The sequence below is a fragment of the Solanum dulcamara genome, chromosome 3 (assembly GCF_947179165.1).
Source record: "Solanum dulcamara chromosome 3, daSolDulc1.2, whole genome shotgun sequence".
Taxonomy (NCBI): Eukaryota; Viridiplantae; Streptophyta; class Magnoliopsida; order Solanales; family Solanaceae; genus Solanum; species Solanum dulcamara.
In genome coordinates this window covers 35,209,641-35,228,920 of record NC_077239.1, presented here as the reverse complement: position 1 = coordinate 35,228,920, position 19,280 = coordinate 35,209,641, and the positions used below count along the sequence as shown (strand labels likewise).

Sequence of the window (19,280 nt, the reverse complement as noted above, 5' to 3'; positions counted from 1 at the left end):
AAGACTCAACTTATGCAATCAGACGCATTTATCGTTTTAGAGCCTTTAAAAAGAGGAGCTGGTACCTCCACTTACTATTCATTATATAGCAGGCTCGAGAATAGTAGTTTGACTACTTTGAGACTCTTAATGTTTAGAACTGACTACAAGTCACGAGTTACACTCAGAGCTTATAAATGGAATTACCTCTAAACCCATATCATATATCATTTTACATAAAATTAAGTCATTCTAAAGGAAAGAAGAGATAGGATTTACATGTACTACTTTTTATCACATATAAGACTTAAAGGCAACAACCAAGCTATTGCAGGAGTTCTAACATCAAAAAGTAAATGAGACTTTCGACTTATATTCAGGGCTTTATGAATGGATTGAATCCCAAATATCACATACATATCATTCATAACTTACATCTAAGACATGCCAAAAGAAAATAAAGATAGCTCTACATACTTATTCCAAAAATATGCCAAAAGAAAGGTTCACATACCTCGTATGAACTTCTTTTAATCACGTCTACGAAGTCATCCTCCAATCCTATTTACCATGGAAGAAAGGCGAGTATCAACAACCTTAAACTTTTCAGTGCCTTCGGTTGCACCTTAGTATTCACATAACTCATTTCCTCGCTCGCCTCTTCGACTAGTTCCTTAACTCGTTTAAAGAGTTACCGGAAATTGGGCAGCATCTCCCCTATAATATGCCCTATACGAATTCTCAATTACATACCTAATTACTACATCCAACCAACAACAACAACCTGCAGCTTATATACAAGTAAAACATGGAAACATTAGATAATATAAACTCCACCCGACTTGCTGAAAATTGTAATACCAAAATAGGGTTTCTAGTCTTTGTTTCGCAAAACCTTTAATTATACGAAATGATGGGTCATGTGGATGAAAACAGAAGCACCCACACCCATTTTAAAATACATTTAGTCCCTGAAATACATCACCACATACCTACAGCATCACACCCCATTTCGACTACAATTTAACTACGACGACTTCACTTTTGATTGTTTCTATTGTCGAGCATTTCCACGACCTTATTTATACTTCCAGTAGTATAAAAGGTATATAATACCCTACATAAAAACCCCATAAAGTCCAAATTTAAAGAAGAAGTCTTACCTTATCCGAAATTAGCCAAAACTCACCAAAACTCTCCTCGGAACTTCTCTAGTCACACTGAAACTGTGTGGACTATTTTCTGTTTGTTTTGGCTGCAAAAAGTCATGATTTTATACTTCTAATACCTCCATATCATCATGGTATAATCTGTATAATTAATTTACGGAAAGAAATTGGGACTTACCTATTTTTTCCTCCTAGCCGCCACACTTTTCTCTCCAAGTTTAGGGTTTGTTTTCTTTGTTTTGCTGTAGATTTAGGTGAAGGAACTGAAGTATATGTTACATATACATACATATATGTGGTCCCAAGAGGTGACATATGTCATCCCCTAAGGGAGACATGTGTCCAGCCCCTATTGGGCTACCGTATCCATGTATTGAGGGAGGGGCTGCTACGTGGCAGTGGATCCCACCACCCCCAAGCAGGTGGGTCACCTACTTGACCCCATAATAGTGGGTCACCTGCTTGCTTGAGGTGATTTCACATGTCACTCCTCCATTGGCTGCCACGTGTCGTCTTTTCCCCTTCCTCGTAGGTTCGTAATCTCATCTTATTTTAGGAGCCTATGTAATCCATGCTATGTAAGATTAGTATGTCCTCAAGTACCTCAAGTATGTAAGACCACTAAGTTGGTAGCTTACGTAGGTGAATCGAGTCCTACGACTCATTATTTGGCCTCCAATTCTTTTCGGATTCTTATGACTCTATTTCCAACCTTCTCTACTATGGGGTAACACATTCTCCCTTCCTTAGAGTTGTTCGATAGTGTCGTAGCTTATCTGGCTCACATGCTAATGTCTAAGGGACTTAAGAGACATTCCGAGCTCAAGAGTGTGGGGTGTAACATCCTTCCCCCCTTTAGAACATGTCCCCGAATGTTGAATAAAACTTCCCTTAAGACTTTATACAAACTGTAGGGAGATTCCTTTCTATTGCAATAACATACATTTTCATCCAAGTAATTAATATACGAGTTCCAGGAGTGGGGGTTTACCTGTAGACATTGGGAATAGGTACGGATACCTGTGTTTCATGTCCTCTTCAGCTTCCCAAGTTATTTCTTCATGATTCTTATTCCACCACAGCACCTTGACAAAAGCTACGTCCTTAGTTCGCAACCCTTTTAATCTGCCGATCCAGGATGGCAATAGGTTGCCCCTCATAGGATAACTCCCTATTACATAGACCTCCTCCATGGGAAATATTCTGGGAGGGTCATTTATATACTTGCGGAGCATTGATCTGTGAAAACTAAATGTATTGTTTTAAACTGGATGATAGGTCCCACTTTTAGGCACCTTTATCTATCATAACCCATATAAACTTATACTTTTGTAGAGTGCGAGGTCATCTTGCACTATAACCTACCTTAATTGCCTTCCATTTCTGAGTCGGAATTCCCATTCCCCATAATAGACTATCAAGCCTCTGATGCTCCACTTTGTTTAAGCTATTATACAACTCCTCTTAATCCAACTTGTAACACTTTAGGTATGTTAGCCAACTCCTCCTTTTTCCAGTTTAATTACCATACATTATGTATTAGTTCTTACCCAAATGTGTGTATGTACTTAAAGCAATTCAGAAAATGCCTTAGCGTCGCTATACTAGAGGCTCACCTCCTTCAGTCAAGGTCAGGGATCCTCCATGTCTTTTTTCCTTAATACTAATTATAGCTTAATAGTTCTGCCTCGATCCATCTTACACTTTCCTTGAATAGATTCTAAGTATGGAAATCACATTGCTATTACTGATTTTTTTTTATCGAGTAACCACTTGATCTTACTCTTAGTATGGCAATGCTCATAGGCTGCACAATTATTCTTGTGCCATTTGCACGAGGTGCATTCCAATTTAGTCATAATCTTTTCTGCTCTTGGCTTACTATGTTCTATATGTGCCATTGCACTAACACGCACTTACAATCTCTTTTTTTTATTCTTGTTTCGTTGCTTTTTTCACTTCCCAAGAGGTCACCCATCCCAGTGCTACTCTCAACCAAGCACACTTAACTTTGGAGTTTTGATGGAATTCGGTGCATTAGTGCAGGTATGATCGCGTCTATCCCTTATGGGGTCTCATTTGAAGTTTAAGCGTTCCTATTTATATACGATAGCGTCAGTGGATTTTCTCTTACGCTTGTACTTCTCTTGTCCACTTCCCCCCTTTTAGGGTGTACCCATGTCACCCTCCATTTATTTTCAGCTATTCACACGTGAATGATTCTACTTCAACATATTTAACGTGCTGCACCTTATCTACATTTTATGTTAAATCATCCCCAGGTTAGGTTGCCTTTATAGAAAACCCTAGAACAACTATAGGGTGCTTTAATATTCACAATGTATCATATAAAATCTCATCTAATGGTTGATACTCGAGTAATATCCGTAATGTAGCAGTGCATTCAAAGCCACATTCCATTCATCCCAATCAGTAATTAGCTCATGCTCATAATTGGTTCAAATTCTCCACTCGGGAGTACTTATACTTTGATGATTCGTGTTTCAAGCTCCGTCATTATACTAACCTTATTCTAGTGGATACCACTTATTCTTTTAATAACCTCATAATAAAATAGTTGTTCTGCAAATTGACATTCTCTCTCCTTGCAGGATCTCACTAATCATCAAGGTGGAGTCACGTATACACAATACTTCTTTATGTCTCCTGAATTTTCATCTTTTTCATGTGCTTAAGGCTCACTTCTGATCCTGTTTATAACCATATTAACTTCATTGTAGTAGGGGCCTTATCTTATTACCTTTTCATCATACTATACTTTCAATTTGTAACTATCTATTTCCCTTTTTGTTCGGTACTCATAATTAATCACATCTATCTTGAACGCCTATATTAGAACTTCTCTATTATTCCTCCAGCTCATATCCATTTTTGGTTGGGCGCAAGAAATTCCATATTACTCTTTATTTCCTTGCACTAGCTATCCTTTTCGTCATCACACAATCTTTATTTGAAACTTTCCTTACAGAACTTGATAAATCTTCCTTATTTGTTCCATAGCTTCCTTTTCCGTTTCATACCTATCTTTACATTCCATTCGCATGGACCACATCATACCTTCTAGTTATTTCCTTACTAAGCTTCACTTATTATCATAACGATTTTTGTTATATTCACCTGGTACCCTGTTCGCATTCAGTCCCATAGTATAACACCACATGACTTTCTTCACGATTCTTACTATGGGCTACTTACCCTTCTTAGTTAGTATTATCCTTAATGTTTCACAAGCTGTCTTATTAACACTTCATATCCGTCACAATTCTTTTCCCTTGCACTCTTGTCTTAACCATACTGTAACTTCTTTTAACCATAACTCGTCATAGTTTATCCCTGTGTATCAATTCCGTTGGTGCCTTATTATATCGTTCTATCCAGCTCTGTCAGTCTTCTTTAAGTCATCTTCTTTGGCTTATAGGTCCTTTCTAACTTTGTTCTACTATACCAGTATCGACCTCCTATTTTCTACTACCATTAACTCAGCAATTAACTTATTTCTCGAGGTCAACCATACTCGTTTAGTCAAATCTCATCATTTTTGCGAGCACAACCTTTCAACACATACTACAACCCTGTATCTAATTCTCTTCTTATTTCTAAGAGAATTTGGGCAAAGTTTCCTTTGTATTTTTTACTATCTCAACACCTGCACGCAGAAAATACCAATAATGCCTCACAGGGCATATATATATATATATTCATATCGTATCATATCGAAGCCACCCAAGTCACATATATATATTCATATCATCTCATATCGCAGCCACACAGGGCGCCTACATTAGCAGTATGAAAATGGACTTACCTCGTATGTCCCCTCGAACTCCACCTATTGCACTTTCCTATATACTTTTCCTTTTATTTTCCAACTTTATATATCAATTGTATTGCAACACCTTACCTGACATAGGTCCTTCATGCCTTTGCTGACCTGCATGCTTTGTAACTTCCAATATCGTCAGTTACTTCCTTCTATAGATATTGTTCTTCTGCTGAAATCACAAGTTAGTATGAGGAATTTTATTCCCTATGACTCGGCTCTATCGTATGATCTTAGATATGAAAGAAAGGTAACATACTAAATGTCCTGTAGCCTCCTGTTTATAGATGTGGTGCATAATACACCGATAAACAAGACTCTACTAGACATATCTGTAGACATTCCAAGGACGAACTACTCTGATACCACTTCTATCATGACTCAACCTCGTAGGCCACGATTGGGGTTCGACCTGGACCGCCGTATATGTACCTATCAGCTACACTTAAGTGGAACCGTGTGTGATGTGATACTATACACAACTCTAATGGGTCAAAAAAAATTCCATAAACTTGTAGCCTCATTCACTTGTATCATAAAGGGAAAGGGCATGCAAGCCGATGAGGCTGCCATACCATGAAAATATTTTGCAATAAGTCATATGAGGACAATTGAAATGAACTTACAAATATCCCACATACATATTTTTACAGACATCTAAGAGTAATAACTGCATCATATGATGGGACAAGGCCCCTGCCATACCCCTGAATATACAAATATATACATATTACATGACTAGTATCAAAAATTAGGCTCCAGAACAATGGAGCACTTTCAACATAGCTGAGAGAAAATCCTAAGCTGACGGATCTCAAAAAGGAACACATGTAACTGCGGGCATGAAACACAGCCCCCCGAGAAAAGGAGAGTCAATACGATATATGTACTGAGTATGTAAAGCATAACACATCATAATTGAGACCATAATTAAAATAGGGATGCAGGGGACAAGTATAATAATTTAACGATTTGTTGTACCTGTACCTTAGGACACTTAATCATATACATCATCATATGATGTACCCAACCCTCTAGTGAACTTGGTGTCATAATCATTTCCTCATATTCATATGTCATCGTATCATCATGCATTTTAATTCATCATATCATCGTATATGGCATCATATCATCGTATATGGTATAATCTTATCATGTATGTCATCGTATTACATCTGGTTCACTACGGGGCTCGGGCTCACAAATGTATCACTCTAATCTCATATGCATGCCTACATAAAGTATCCAGCCCTTTAGTAAGGGAATCGGTGAATGGGGTAGTGTACGTTTATAGCGTACCATCTTAATATACATACTGTATCCGTCACTCTAAGGAGGGACTCGGTGTTCCTTCCTTATTTCGCCATATATACCATCATATTACAGCTAGCCCGGGACTCAGTGAATAATCGTATCGTCATAACATATAACTTATATCACACCTCACATATAAAATCGTCTCCTCGTGCATGGAATTGTACACATCCGGCCCAGGACGTGGTGAAAGAAGTAGTAAAACTGTGCACGATAATGTTTCCAGCCCATCGTGGGACTCAAGGAAGGATGGGTTACAGTATGCACGAGTAGAGTAGTGAGAAACCATATGCAACTAAGTCATTATTTTAGACTCGATGAAATAGTCAAGTGAACCGTCACCTAAAGACCAGGGGAGTAATTATCCGAGGTACCCCTTTAGATGTCATTAGGGCTTACATTAGTTGGGGCTTCAGGATCACAAACATGCATCAAGATAATGCCACACAATTTATGCAATCAAAAATATAGTCTATGCAATCAAAAACAAAATTTATCTAGTCAAATACACAACTTATGCAATCAGATGCATTTATCATTTTAGAGCCTTTAAAAAGAGGAGCTGGTACCTCCACTTACTATTCATTATATAGCAGGCTCTAAAATAGTAGTTTGACTACTTTCAGACTCTTAATGTTCAGAAGTGACTACAAGTCACGAGTTACACTCAGAGCTTATAAATGGAATTACCTCTAAACCCATATCATATATCATTTTACATAAAATTAAGTCATTCTAAAGGAAAGAAGAGATAGGCTTTACATGTACTACTTTTCATCAAATAGAAGACTTAAAGACAACAACCCAGCTATTGCAGGAGTTCTAACATCAAAAAGTAAACGATAGTTTCTACTTATATTCAGGGATTTATGAATGGATTGAATCCCAAATATCACTTACATATCATTCATAACTTACATCTAAGACATGCCAAAAGAAAAGAAAGATAGCTCTACATACTTATTCCAAAAACGTGCTAAAAGAAAGCTTCACATACCTCGTATGGACTTCTCTTAATCACATCCACGACATCATCCTCCAAACCTATTTAACATGGAAGAAAGGCGAGTATCAACAACCTTAAACTTTTCAGCGCCTTCGGTTGCAGTTTAGTATTCAGATAACTCATTTCCTCGCACGCCTCTTAGACTAGTTCCTTAACTCGTTTAAAGAGTTACCAGAAATTGGGCAGCATCTCCCCTATAATATTCCCTATCCTAATTCCCAATTACATACCTAATTACTACATACAACCAACAACAACAACTTGCAGCTCATATACGAGTAAAACATGGCAACATTAGACAATATAAACTCCACCCGACTTGCTTAAAATTGTAATACCAAAATAAGGTTTCTAGTCTTTGTTTCGCAAAACCTTTAATTATACGAAATGATGGGTCGTGTGGATGAAACCAGAAGCACCCACACCCCTTTTAAAATACATTTAGTCCCTGAAACACATCACCACACACCTGCAACATCACCCCACACGCACCACACCCCATTTCAACTACAAGTTAACTACGACGACTTCACTTTCGATTGTTTCTTTTGTCGAGCATTTACACGACCTTTTTTATACTTACAGAAGTATAAAAGGTATATAATATCCTACATAACAACCCCATAAATTCGAAATTTAAAGTATAAGTCTTACCTTATCCGAAATTAGCCAAAACTCGCCAAAACTCACCTCGGAACTTCTCTAGTCACGCTGAAACTGTGTGGACTGTTTGCTGTCCATTTTGGCTGCACCAAGTCATGATTTTATACTTCTAATACCTCCATATAATCATGGTATACTCTGGATAATTAATTTACGGAATGAAATTTGGACTTACCTATTTTTTTCCTCCTAGCCGCCACACTTTTCTCTCCAAGTTTAGGGTTTGTTTTCTTTGTCTTGCTGCAGATTTAGGTGCAGGAACTGAAGTTTAGGTTACATATACATACATATATGTGGTCCCAAGAGGTGAAACATGCCATCCCCTAAGGGGGACACGTGTCCATCCCCTATTAGGCCACCGTATCCATGCATTGAAGGAGGGGCTGCCACGTGGCAGTGAGGCCCACCTCCCCCAAGCAGGTGGGTCACCTTCTTGCTTGATGTGATGCCATGTGTCACTCCTCCATTGTCTAACACATGTCTTCTTTTCCTCTTCCTCGTGGGTTCATAATCTCATCTTATTTTAGGAGCCTATGTAATCTATGCTACGTAAGATTAGTATGTCCTCAAGTAGCTCAAGTATGGAAGACCTCTAAGTTGGTAGCTTATGTAGGTGAATCGAGTCCTACGACTCATTATTTGGCCTCCAATTCCTTTCGGATTCTTATGACTCTATTTCCAACCTTCTCTACTATGGGGTAACACATTCTCCCTTCCTTATAGTCATTTGATAGTGCCGTAGCTTATTCAGCTCACATGATAATGTCTAAGGATCTTAAGAGACATTCCGAGCTCGAGAGTGTGGGGTGTAACAGTAAGCATTATGAACCATAGTGAGTAATCATGGTAGAGATTCAAAGACTCATACTTGCAACGAAGCATCCACGATGTAGGACCATGGGCCGTGGTGAGCACCGCGGACCATGAAGCCCTCTATGGTGATCCCTCCCCAAGACCCTCAATAAATTTCCAAAGACAAGGTACACGGATGACCACGATGGATTATGGAACCCTCCGCGGATTGAGCTGTGTCCTCATGGTAGACACCCTGCAAGTCCACTTGCAGAACCTGCACTAGGACCACCTTTTATGACCTATAGTACCCTTCACGGACCATGAAGGGGCTCTATGGTGAAACTTCAGAGACTACCCTATAGGGTTTTTCCAAATACTTTTCCAAGTTACTTACCACGGGACCCCATCACGGACCTTGATGAGCACCAGGGATCGTGAAGATTCCCCGTGAAGCCAGCTTTGCTCAGGTTTGAAAAAGGGACAGTTTGGTCTTTTCATGTATTTATATTCAAAGAGGTGTTATTTTGAGGGTAGAATCCACCCATCTAAAGACCCTAAACCCTAAAAATACCTCATTATACACACTTAGGCTCAAGACTTACAAATCCTCTCTTCTCAAGCCCTCCCAATAATTCCAAAGCAAGATTAGGGTTTCATCTCAAGACCTGTACAAGTCTCTATTCCTCCTCAAATCTGCATTAGGGATTTGTTTTTCCCAAGGTATGTGAGTTTTTTTATTCATGGGTTCTACCACCCATGGAGCCCAAACGATTTTCCTAACTTGATATTACAAATTCAAAATGATGAATCCTCATGGGCTTTTACATGATGACTCAAAATGCATAGATAATAATATATTTTTAGTTTATTTACATATATTGATGTATGCTGATTCTCAATTGCTTGAAATAAATGATTTGTTAAAGTGCCTATATGAAGGCTTGAAAGTGGTTTTGAAGTATATATGGTGAGTTATTTTAGATGTGTATATTTTGATGTATTTGCATCACTCTTATGCATAGAAGAATTCTTTAAATACATTTGAAGGTTTATGAAATGAACCCACCTAGTTTCCTTATGTTAAAGGGAAGTTGAAATGAAAACTTTTGACTCCAAATGAAAGTTATGGAGTAAATGTTTATAATAAGGGAGACATGATGAAATGATTGAATGATGAAAGGCCTTCTAAGCCAAAAAAAGGTTTCAATGTTAAAGGAAAATTATCGTGTTGTGTCAAATAAAATGTTTTAATGAGCTATTCCACCAAATGATGATTTGATGATTATGTTATATGATCCATATGTTATTATGATATCTAAATGTATTCCATTAGATCGACCTAGCACCAAATGTAGCATGGAGTTGGTGACTCGATCTAAGGGGCTCTTCAGTAAAGTCTAATGTTTCAATAACTACGCCAACATAGGGGCCCTTGTCGGCTATTTCGGCTAGTGGATCCACGATTTTCCATTAAAGCTAAACTTAAAGAAATGTTTAAAGTTGACGGAGTTTTACCCAACAAGTAGTCTTCTTGTGCCAGCATAAGGGGTATTGGATTCCATGTAATAGTTTGCATGATCTTAAATGTCATTACAGTCATCGTCCAACAAAATGAAGGTTTTAAGGTTTCATTTGATATTTTTCTCATGCATGCATTCACTTACGCATATTGATTATAATTATCTTAATGTTCTTCATTATATAGTATGCTCACATACTTACTACATTCAAAGTACTAACACATACTTTTGCCTATATGATATCACCATGTAGGAATCGACGTCACTCTATACTCTCCTCCCCGTGGCTAAGTTTGATCATGGAAGGCTACCACTTTTGGTGAGTTCCCATGGTTCGGGAACAACCTTCCTATTTCCCTTCTAGCTTATGCTATGTCTAAACATTGAATTCCCTTTTAGTACTTGTTCTTTTGTAATAAGGGTGAGCTAGAGACATGTATTAGCCCAGCCAAGTCTTTAAAGTAGATGGTATATTTGGATAAATGCATGATGTTTTAAATGATTTGATTCTTATTGAAATATGAAATTCCTTAGTCCCGATATCCCTTTATGTTTCTGCTTGATTTTTTTATCATTACAGATGAAAAGCTTAATGAAATGCTAAGAAACTTGAGTGAGGTATCTTCGGATGCTTTATTCTCCGTATCACATCTAGGCCCTAGGCTTGTGTCGTGACAAAGGACCTCAATCTAAGGAAAAAGAGGTTACTAGAACTCCTCAATGACTATGACATGAGTATGCATTATCAACTAGGTAAGGCCAATATGGCTACCGATGCACTTAGTAGAGTATCTATGGGAGATGTGTCCCATGTCATTAAAGGAAGGAGAGACTTGGTAAAAGATGTTCATTGGTTGGCTAGGTTTGGGGTGAAGTTGAGTGGTGCTAAGGATGGTGGTATAGTTTTTCATAATGGGTCTGAATCCTCTTTGGTGGTGGATGTTAAGTCAAAACAAGATCTTGACCCGACATTTGTTGAGCTAAAAAGTTTTTGAAGGAAAAGAAGGCATAAGTCTTTATGCAAGGGGGAGATGGGTTACTATACTACATAGGTCGGCTATGTGTTCCGAATATGGATCGCCTAAGGGGTTTAATTTTGAAGGACGCTCATAATACTTCATACTCAATTTATCCCGGTTCGATGAAAATATATCGAGACTTAAAGGAACTCTATTGGTGGGGTTGCATGAAAAAAGACATAGCAAAGTTTGTGTCCAAATGTACGAATTGCCAACAAATGAAGGTTGAATATCAAAGGTTAGGTGGCCTAGCAAAATATATTGAAATACCTACTTAGAAGTGGGAAGATATGAATATGGATTTTGAAGTGGGTTTTCCTCATAATCAGAAACATCATGATTCAATTTGGGTAAATATTAATAGAATAACTATGTCGTCTTAGTTTGTACCAGACAAGACCTCTTATAGTGACAAACATTATACTAAGTTGTATATTCAGGAGTTGGTGAGGTTTCATGGGTGCCATTGTCAATTATATCGGATCATGGTACCCAATTTACTTCTTACTTTTGGAAATCATTTCTAAGGGGCCTTGGTACTAAAGTAAATTTAAGTATCATATTCCATCCTCAAACCAATGGGCAAGCCGAAAGGACAATTGAAATGCTAGAGGATATGTTAAAGGCATGTGCGTTAGAGTTCAAAGAGAGTTGGAATGATCATCTACCGCTTATCAATTTTACCTATAAGAATAGTGTAATGACCCTCCAGCTCATTTTTGAATTTAAGCATTCATTCCATTGTTTATAGCATTCCTATAGTAACCCCAAGTTATTTATGACTTGTAGGCACTGACTGTTCGATCGCCTGATCGTTCGCTTGGGTTTTAGGCCCATGTTCTTATTTTGGAGCTTCTATAACTTAAAAAATTTAATTCGGTCATGACTTTAGGAAAACTACCTTATAACAGAATTCTGATGGTTTCATCAGATCCGAAATGGCCAAATTAGGCTAGTAGCATAGTCGGCACGAGTATCAAGATAATCAGTACGAACTTAGGACCATTTTGCTCTTTTTCCTTTGAAATTTTGCCTTTAGTTGACTTTGGTTAACATTTTTGGAAAACAAATTTAAATAAAAATTCTGACAGTGTAGTTTATTCAGTAATATTGAGTTTGGTCTAGAACGACCCTTCGTTTTCTTCCTGCGGCTTTTGGTCTAATCGCGAGAACCATTGTAGGAATAAGACTAGAATGGTACTTGGGTGTGGAACCTACTTTTCATTAGAATAACCTTGTATGGGAATTTCAAATGCGTCATTGAGTTCAGAATATCGAATTTAGTGGGGTAGCATATCTCATTTTCTTACATAGTTCCGAATGAATCCTGAGCACCTTATCGGAGGATTTGGCATGAGAAGCTCTTTCTTGCACTAGTAGTTTCTGGTGACATCGCTTAAGTGACTCATGGTCGCTAAAGCGAGTGCCGGTTAAGAGGCTAGGTGCTCAGAAAAGGGACCAACCCTTTGAGCTCTTAGTTAATTATAAATGCATGTTAGGTTTTTTGGGCGTGCTTGGTGTGTGAATTGATTTTCTTGTTGGAACATGAGCTGGGGCTAGTAGTTGGAGCCTATTCTCGGAGTCAATTCTATGGGTTATAAAACGGGTCCCATAATTCTTGATTTTTGACTCTGAAAATTATCCCATCTCTAAAGTCGATAATTTTTGTGTCATAACGATTGTCTTAATATTGTGATTCAATTATTGATAGCGTGGCTGCATTCGAAGACCTCTTAGAAGGGAAAAGCTCCAGTTTTGTGAATTGTAGCATGACGATCGGACTACGGGCAGGCTACGGTTTTCCCTTCATTAGACTGAGCATATTTAGGCAATTATATATTAAATTGTCTGAGTTTGGAGGGGTTTGGGTGTTGAGCATGCTAAATTCCTAGATTCTATGCCCTAGATGTTATTTTTGGGAAAATTTGTTGGACTCTGTAAGCATGACTCTTGTTAATGTTGATTATCCATGCCTTGTGGTGGATGTCGTGCCTGTGGTTATATATTGGAAGCATGTTGGGCCTTAGTCTAGGCTTAGACTAGTGATTACCTTAGACTTGTGCGAGTTTGGTGCCGTTGGGCCTTAGGACTTCTCTGACATAGTTTCAGATGGTTATCCCCCTATAGACTAATATAGCAGACTTGAGTCTGATAGTCTGATATTTAGTTAGGCAGTAACACAACTGTGACCTTACCTCCATAATGTTATATTCTTCTATCGGTTTTGTATTGCTTGGTTCTTGATTCTTGGGAGTCTTCTCGATGATTCGGGTTATATTTGGTTTGGGCTAGAGTAGTGCATTGATGACACTCGATTTAGGGGGTACTCCCCGTGATGCACAGTTGGTCGCTAATTCTAATTCAGGTAACTCCCCTAGCTATAGCTACTAGGTTGAAGTCAATCATCCAGCTTACACGTAGATCAATTCCTAATTTCTTGATGAATCTTCAGTTCAATGTCTTCATCTATTCTCAGCCTTGGGTTAAGGCTTTAGAGTTTTTTAAGGTTTCAGTTTGAGTTTGGGAAATGGTGATATTGTTGAAATCATTTTTAGCTCTGTTCTTGTTCCTTCAGCTATACTTGCATCTATCGGGCTTATGGGAGTACATGTAGGTAGTTACTCTTTACTTATGCACGAGCATACCTGTCGATTTTATGGGAGTCTAGTAGATTTAGTTAGTTTCTTTCTCTTTATTTCTTAGAACGCTTTTGTACATACCTACATTAACATCTTGCTCTGTCTTTGGTTGTGATATTTTTTTACTCACATTTTAGTTTACTTTTGCTTATCTTACTCATTCGGCCTATGGTACCTACTAGGTCTGAGTAATAGCTACAGGTGTTGATTAGAACCACCAGCGGTCGTGATCGGATGCGAGGGTGAGCATATTGCGTCCTGGATTTACTCGTCTCCCTCTATATATCTATTTTCCTTGTCTTTTGCTTTTTGATATAGCCCTCTGCTTCTGTGGTCCAATTTTAAGACTTGTACTCTTTTACTAGTAGCTTTGTACATGTGACTTTCAGGTTCTAGGAGGGATCTTTTTGGTTTGTATATATTTAGTTTCTTTCACCCATTGAGGGTAATTTTCACCTAGATTTTGGCTTCCATTCATGTACCAACTCCCATCTCTCTAGTGCCGCAGGACCATCCTGCACCAGAGGCACCAGTCAATCAGTAGCCATCGGTACCTTCTGCTCACCTGGATGATTTGGAGGGTGTCATTCCACTTAGAGAGAAGAAGATGCTCGGGGTGTTCCTTAGACTATCACCAATGAGGTTTTCTTATATTATGGGTGAGAATGCCTATTTGGATTTGATTTGGGTTGTGTACTGATGTAGCAAGGCCGGGTTATTGTTTATGCATCGAGGTAGCTTAAGCTACATGAGCGCAACTACCCTACTCTTGACTTTGAGTTGGCGGTAGTAGTATTTGCGGTTAAGATTTGAAGGCACTACCTATATGGAGATCGGTGTAAGATTTACACTGACCACAGGAGCCTTCAGTATATTATGAGCCAAAGTGATCTTAATACGAGGATGCGCCACTGGATTGAGCTCCTAAAGGACTATGACCTCTCTATTCTCTATCATCTGGGCAAGACAAATGTAGTAGCCAACGCCTTGAGATGGAAGGCAGTGAGTATGGGTAGTCTAGCCTTCCTTTCTACTGTGGAGAGACTGTTAGCTTGGGACATCCATTCCATAGCTAACCAAATGATTTAACTTGATATTTTTGATTCTTGGTATGTGTTAGATTTATGGTAACTCATTCATCTCTATTGGAACAGATTCGCAACCGTCAGTTTGAGGATGAGGAGTTAGTTACGCTGCGAGATCTGGTTTTGGGAGGTGACGCCGGTCTGAATACCTTAGATTTAGATGGGGTTTGAGGTTTGGTGGTCATATTTGTCTCCCGAGGGTTAAGGGTTTGATTCAGATGATCTTAGTGAGACCTATAACTCTAGATATTCTATCCATCTAGGAACCGCTAAGATGTACCATTACCTGAGGCAGCACTAATGGTGGAGTGGCATAAGGAGAGACATTATAGATTATGTGTCGCATTGTCTGAGTTGTCAGCACGCAGGTTATGGCCGAGAATTTGAGGCCTGGTGGATCACCATGGATTTCATTGTGGGGTTGCCTCGTACTTTATGCGGTCTTAATAGCATTTAAGTCATTATGGACCGATTGACCAAGTGAGCACATTTCCTTCCCATTCATACTTCCTATAGTACTGAGAGGTTAGCTCATATCTACATTCAAGAGGTGGTTTGCCTTCATGGTGTGCCTGGTTCTATCATCTCAGACCGGGGCTCACAGTTTACATCTTTTTTTAGAGGACTTTTCAGGAGGAGTTGGGCACCCGTGTCGACCTTAGCATAGCTTTCCACCCGCAGACTGATGGTCAGTCGGAGCGCACTGTACAAGTTTTCAAGGACATGTTGCAGGCTTATGTCATGGATTTTGGATATCAGTGAAATCAGTTCTTTCACTGGGTAGAGTTTGCATACAACAATAACTACCACTCCAGTATTCAAATGACCCTATTTGAGGCCTTATATGGTAGGCATTCTCACTCTCTAGTGGGTTGGTTTGAGTCTACAGATTCCAGGCTATGCGGTACAGGCTTGATGCAGGAGGCCTTTGATCATGTGAGGGTGATTCAAGATAGGCTCAGGACAGCTCAAAGTAGACACCGGAGCTATGAAGATCATAGGAGTCGACTGTTGAGATTTGCCATTGTGACAAAGTATTCCTCCGTGTGTCGCCCATGAAGGGCGTGATGAGATTTGGAAGGCGGGAAAAGCTTAGCCCCATTCACTATTTAGTTTTATTATATATAAAATTCTATGAAAACATGCATGTAATGAGTAATACAATATAATAACTACAAATAATGTTTTAAAAATATAACAAAAAAATCAAATGAGGGGCATATTATATTTTTTAAAATACCAAGTGTAAAGTTTGAACATTGGTTAGTAGTTAAAGTCTCAAATGACTAATTTGAGCCCGACTAAAATCATAAATTTGAAACGTCTAATCGAGAGAAAATACAAAAAAGATAAAGAAGAAAAATTATAATATACACATCCTTCTTAAGATTTGAATCATAACAATGCAGATGAAAAAGAAATATAGAATCAACACATAATTTTTTGAGTTCTTATCAACTCCTTTCATATTCAATCAAAATTCAATAATCTTTTTCATCGAGTCAAACTAAAATAAAGATCAAATAGTACAATAATCATATAAACACCACACTACTTTAACTAAAGAATAACCTTACCTATTGATCACATGAAATAAAAAAGATGAATTTATACAGATAAAAATAGAGGAATACAAAATGATATCTTAAAATATTAAATTAAATATTGGAGGTTATGAATATAAAAAGTATGAGAGTTATAGATATTAAGAGTAACAAATGAATAGGTAATTAAATATGAGATATAAAAATGAATATTTAAAGCAAGTAATAAAATAATAAATAAATGAAAGAGTATAAATTTTATAAAACCTAATTAAAAATAACAAATATACACCACAAGACATACGAATGTAGTAAGCTTTCCTGTCACTTTTTTTTAATTGCATGCATGTTACATTTATCACCTATTAAATTTAAGGAATTTTGTAATATTATAACACTCGGGGTTGTGAATTTGAAAATGCATAGAACCAATGGAGATTATTAAAACTATGAGTTATGAAGATGAGAATGTTTGAGTTAAAGGCACAAGATTAATAATGAATATTAATGCAATATAAGTTATGAAAATGAATAAGGTGTGAGCTTTGGATTTTTTTAATTATTTATTATTTAATATTTAATTAATTAGATATATTTAATTAATTAAATATTTTATAACTTTTTAATTTAGTGTTGGGGCAAAATAATAATCCAATTTTGAGGTTATGATCTTTCCACTTTTAGTAATATATGATTATTATTTAATATTTAATTAATTATATATATTTTTAATTAATTAAATATTTTATAACTTATTATATATATATATTTAATTAATTATATATTTTATAACTTTTTAATTTAGTGTAGGGTCAAAATAGTAATCCAATTTTGGATTATGATCTTCCCACTTTTAGTATATATTTTATAAAACACTATTAATATTAGTAAAATAATTACACATGAAAGAATTAGTACAAGTTTATATAACTGATCAATATTAATCGTTGTATCGTATTTCGTTGCTGAGGTCCCGATGATTGACTATAATCTGAACTATAGAGATGAACAATAAAAGTTTATTTAAATACATATGATTTGTCCTTATTCTGACTAATCATTAGCATCTTTAAAGGATTTTTTTCACAAGACGCTTTTGACTCATTTTATGTGTCTTAACCTAATTGGATACAAAGTTTAAGAAAATAAGAAAAATATTTCAATCTTGTGATCTTAAATATGTCAAGTAGTCTTGAATTTAAAGAGTTACTATAACAACAACATATCAAGAAAAATCCCAAGAAGTGTGATTTGGGAAAGATAAAGTCTATGCAAACCTTATCCTACCTTATGGAGGTAGAGAAGTTATTTCTGAAAGACCCTCGACTCAAGTGAAGCAATTTCAAGACTTACTAAATACAAAAAGTAATCTTCTTTTAAAAGTAAGATGTGTAAATTAAAACGGATAAGTAATATAGATGTTAATGATTCCATATCATATCTTAGTAGAATAACCCTAAACTATCCCTCAAGAATAGGCAAGAAAACAATATACAATGCTGTATTGATCAAATATAAAACTGTCATATGCTTCTACAATAAAAATATAGGTCTCAATTGAAAACAAACACAGAAATCTCAATCCTCAGTAAAACCAAAAACAAACATTCATCATTTAATGGAACCACAATTTCAGTAACAACCATATCAACCACAATTTTTTTTTATAATGGTAATTGTACGTGGAATTATTTGTAGGTGTTTTTTTTCCTACGAATATAATATTTTGCGGAATAACTTATGTAGAATAATAAAATGTTACACAGAAAACCTAAAAGAAACTGTGTATTAGGAGAAAATCAAACAATTTCCATTTTAATAGTCCTAACTATCCACTCCATTTTAGTAGTCCTAGGAGAAAATAGGCATACAGACTCACATAAATCAATGACTATATATATTATTATTTACACCACCTGTTTGTGTTTAAATCTATACATATTCCAAACTTCAATTTGTATTGATTATTTTGATAATTAATAATTATAATTGTTTTTAACTACTATCAATTCAAGTAATCTAATTCGGACTTTACAGACTATCATTAGAACAGAGCATGCAAAAGTTATAATACCATTAGGCGACACATACGAATAGAATCAAGCCTGACCCATACATGTATATCGTGATCATCTGAAAGGTTATATGAATATGCAGTATGAGAAAAATCATTTGTCAATGAAACCTGAAAATATGGAATGCATCTGTGACACTTGAGGGACTATGTTTTGCTATACTTTGAAAGGTTCATGGCATCGACGTCCTTTGTCAACTCCACTAACAGTTGTGTCTTCTAATGAAATATGAAGCGGGGGCTAGATATTTGTAAGCGGCTATTGTTTTTGCTACATTTGGGGCTGATGGAAGAGTTGCCATTTAACAGGGGAATAACGCCAAGGTTCTTGCGGCTCTTCAGGATGATGTGCCAATGGGTAGCAAGTTAATTTTAATTATTAGGACTTTTAAGTGTATTAAAGGATAAATTAGTAATTTAACTTTTAACTAAAGGACTTTTCACTTTTAAGGTAAAATATATATGATTTTTAATTTAGTACAGGGGCAAAATAGTAATCCAACTTTGAAGTTATGATCTTCCTACTTTTAGTAATATATGATGATGATATGATATCATTTTTAATTTAGTACTAGGGCAAAATAGTAATTCAACTTTGAAGTTATGATCTTCCTACTTTTAGTTATATATGA

General features: G+C 36.7%; 1 pseudogene; it reads left to right on the top strand.

The window, feature by feature from the left end:
• LOC129883542 (uncharacterized) overlaps nt 1–19,280 on the top strand; it is a 60,063-nt pseudogene that overhangs the window by 40,370 nt on the left and 413 nt on the right.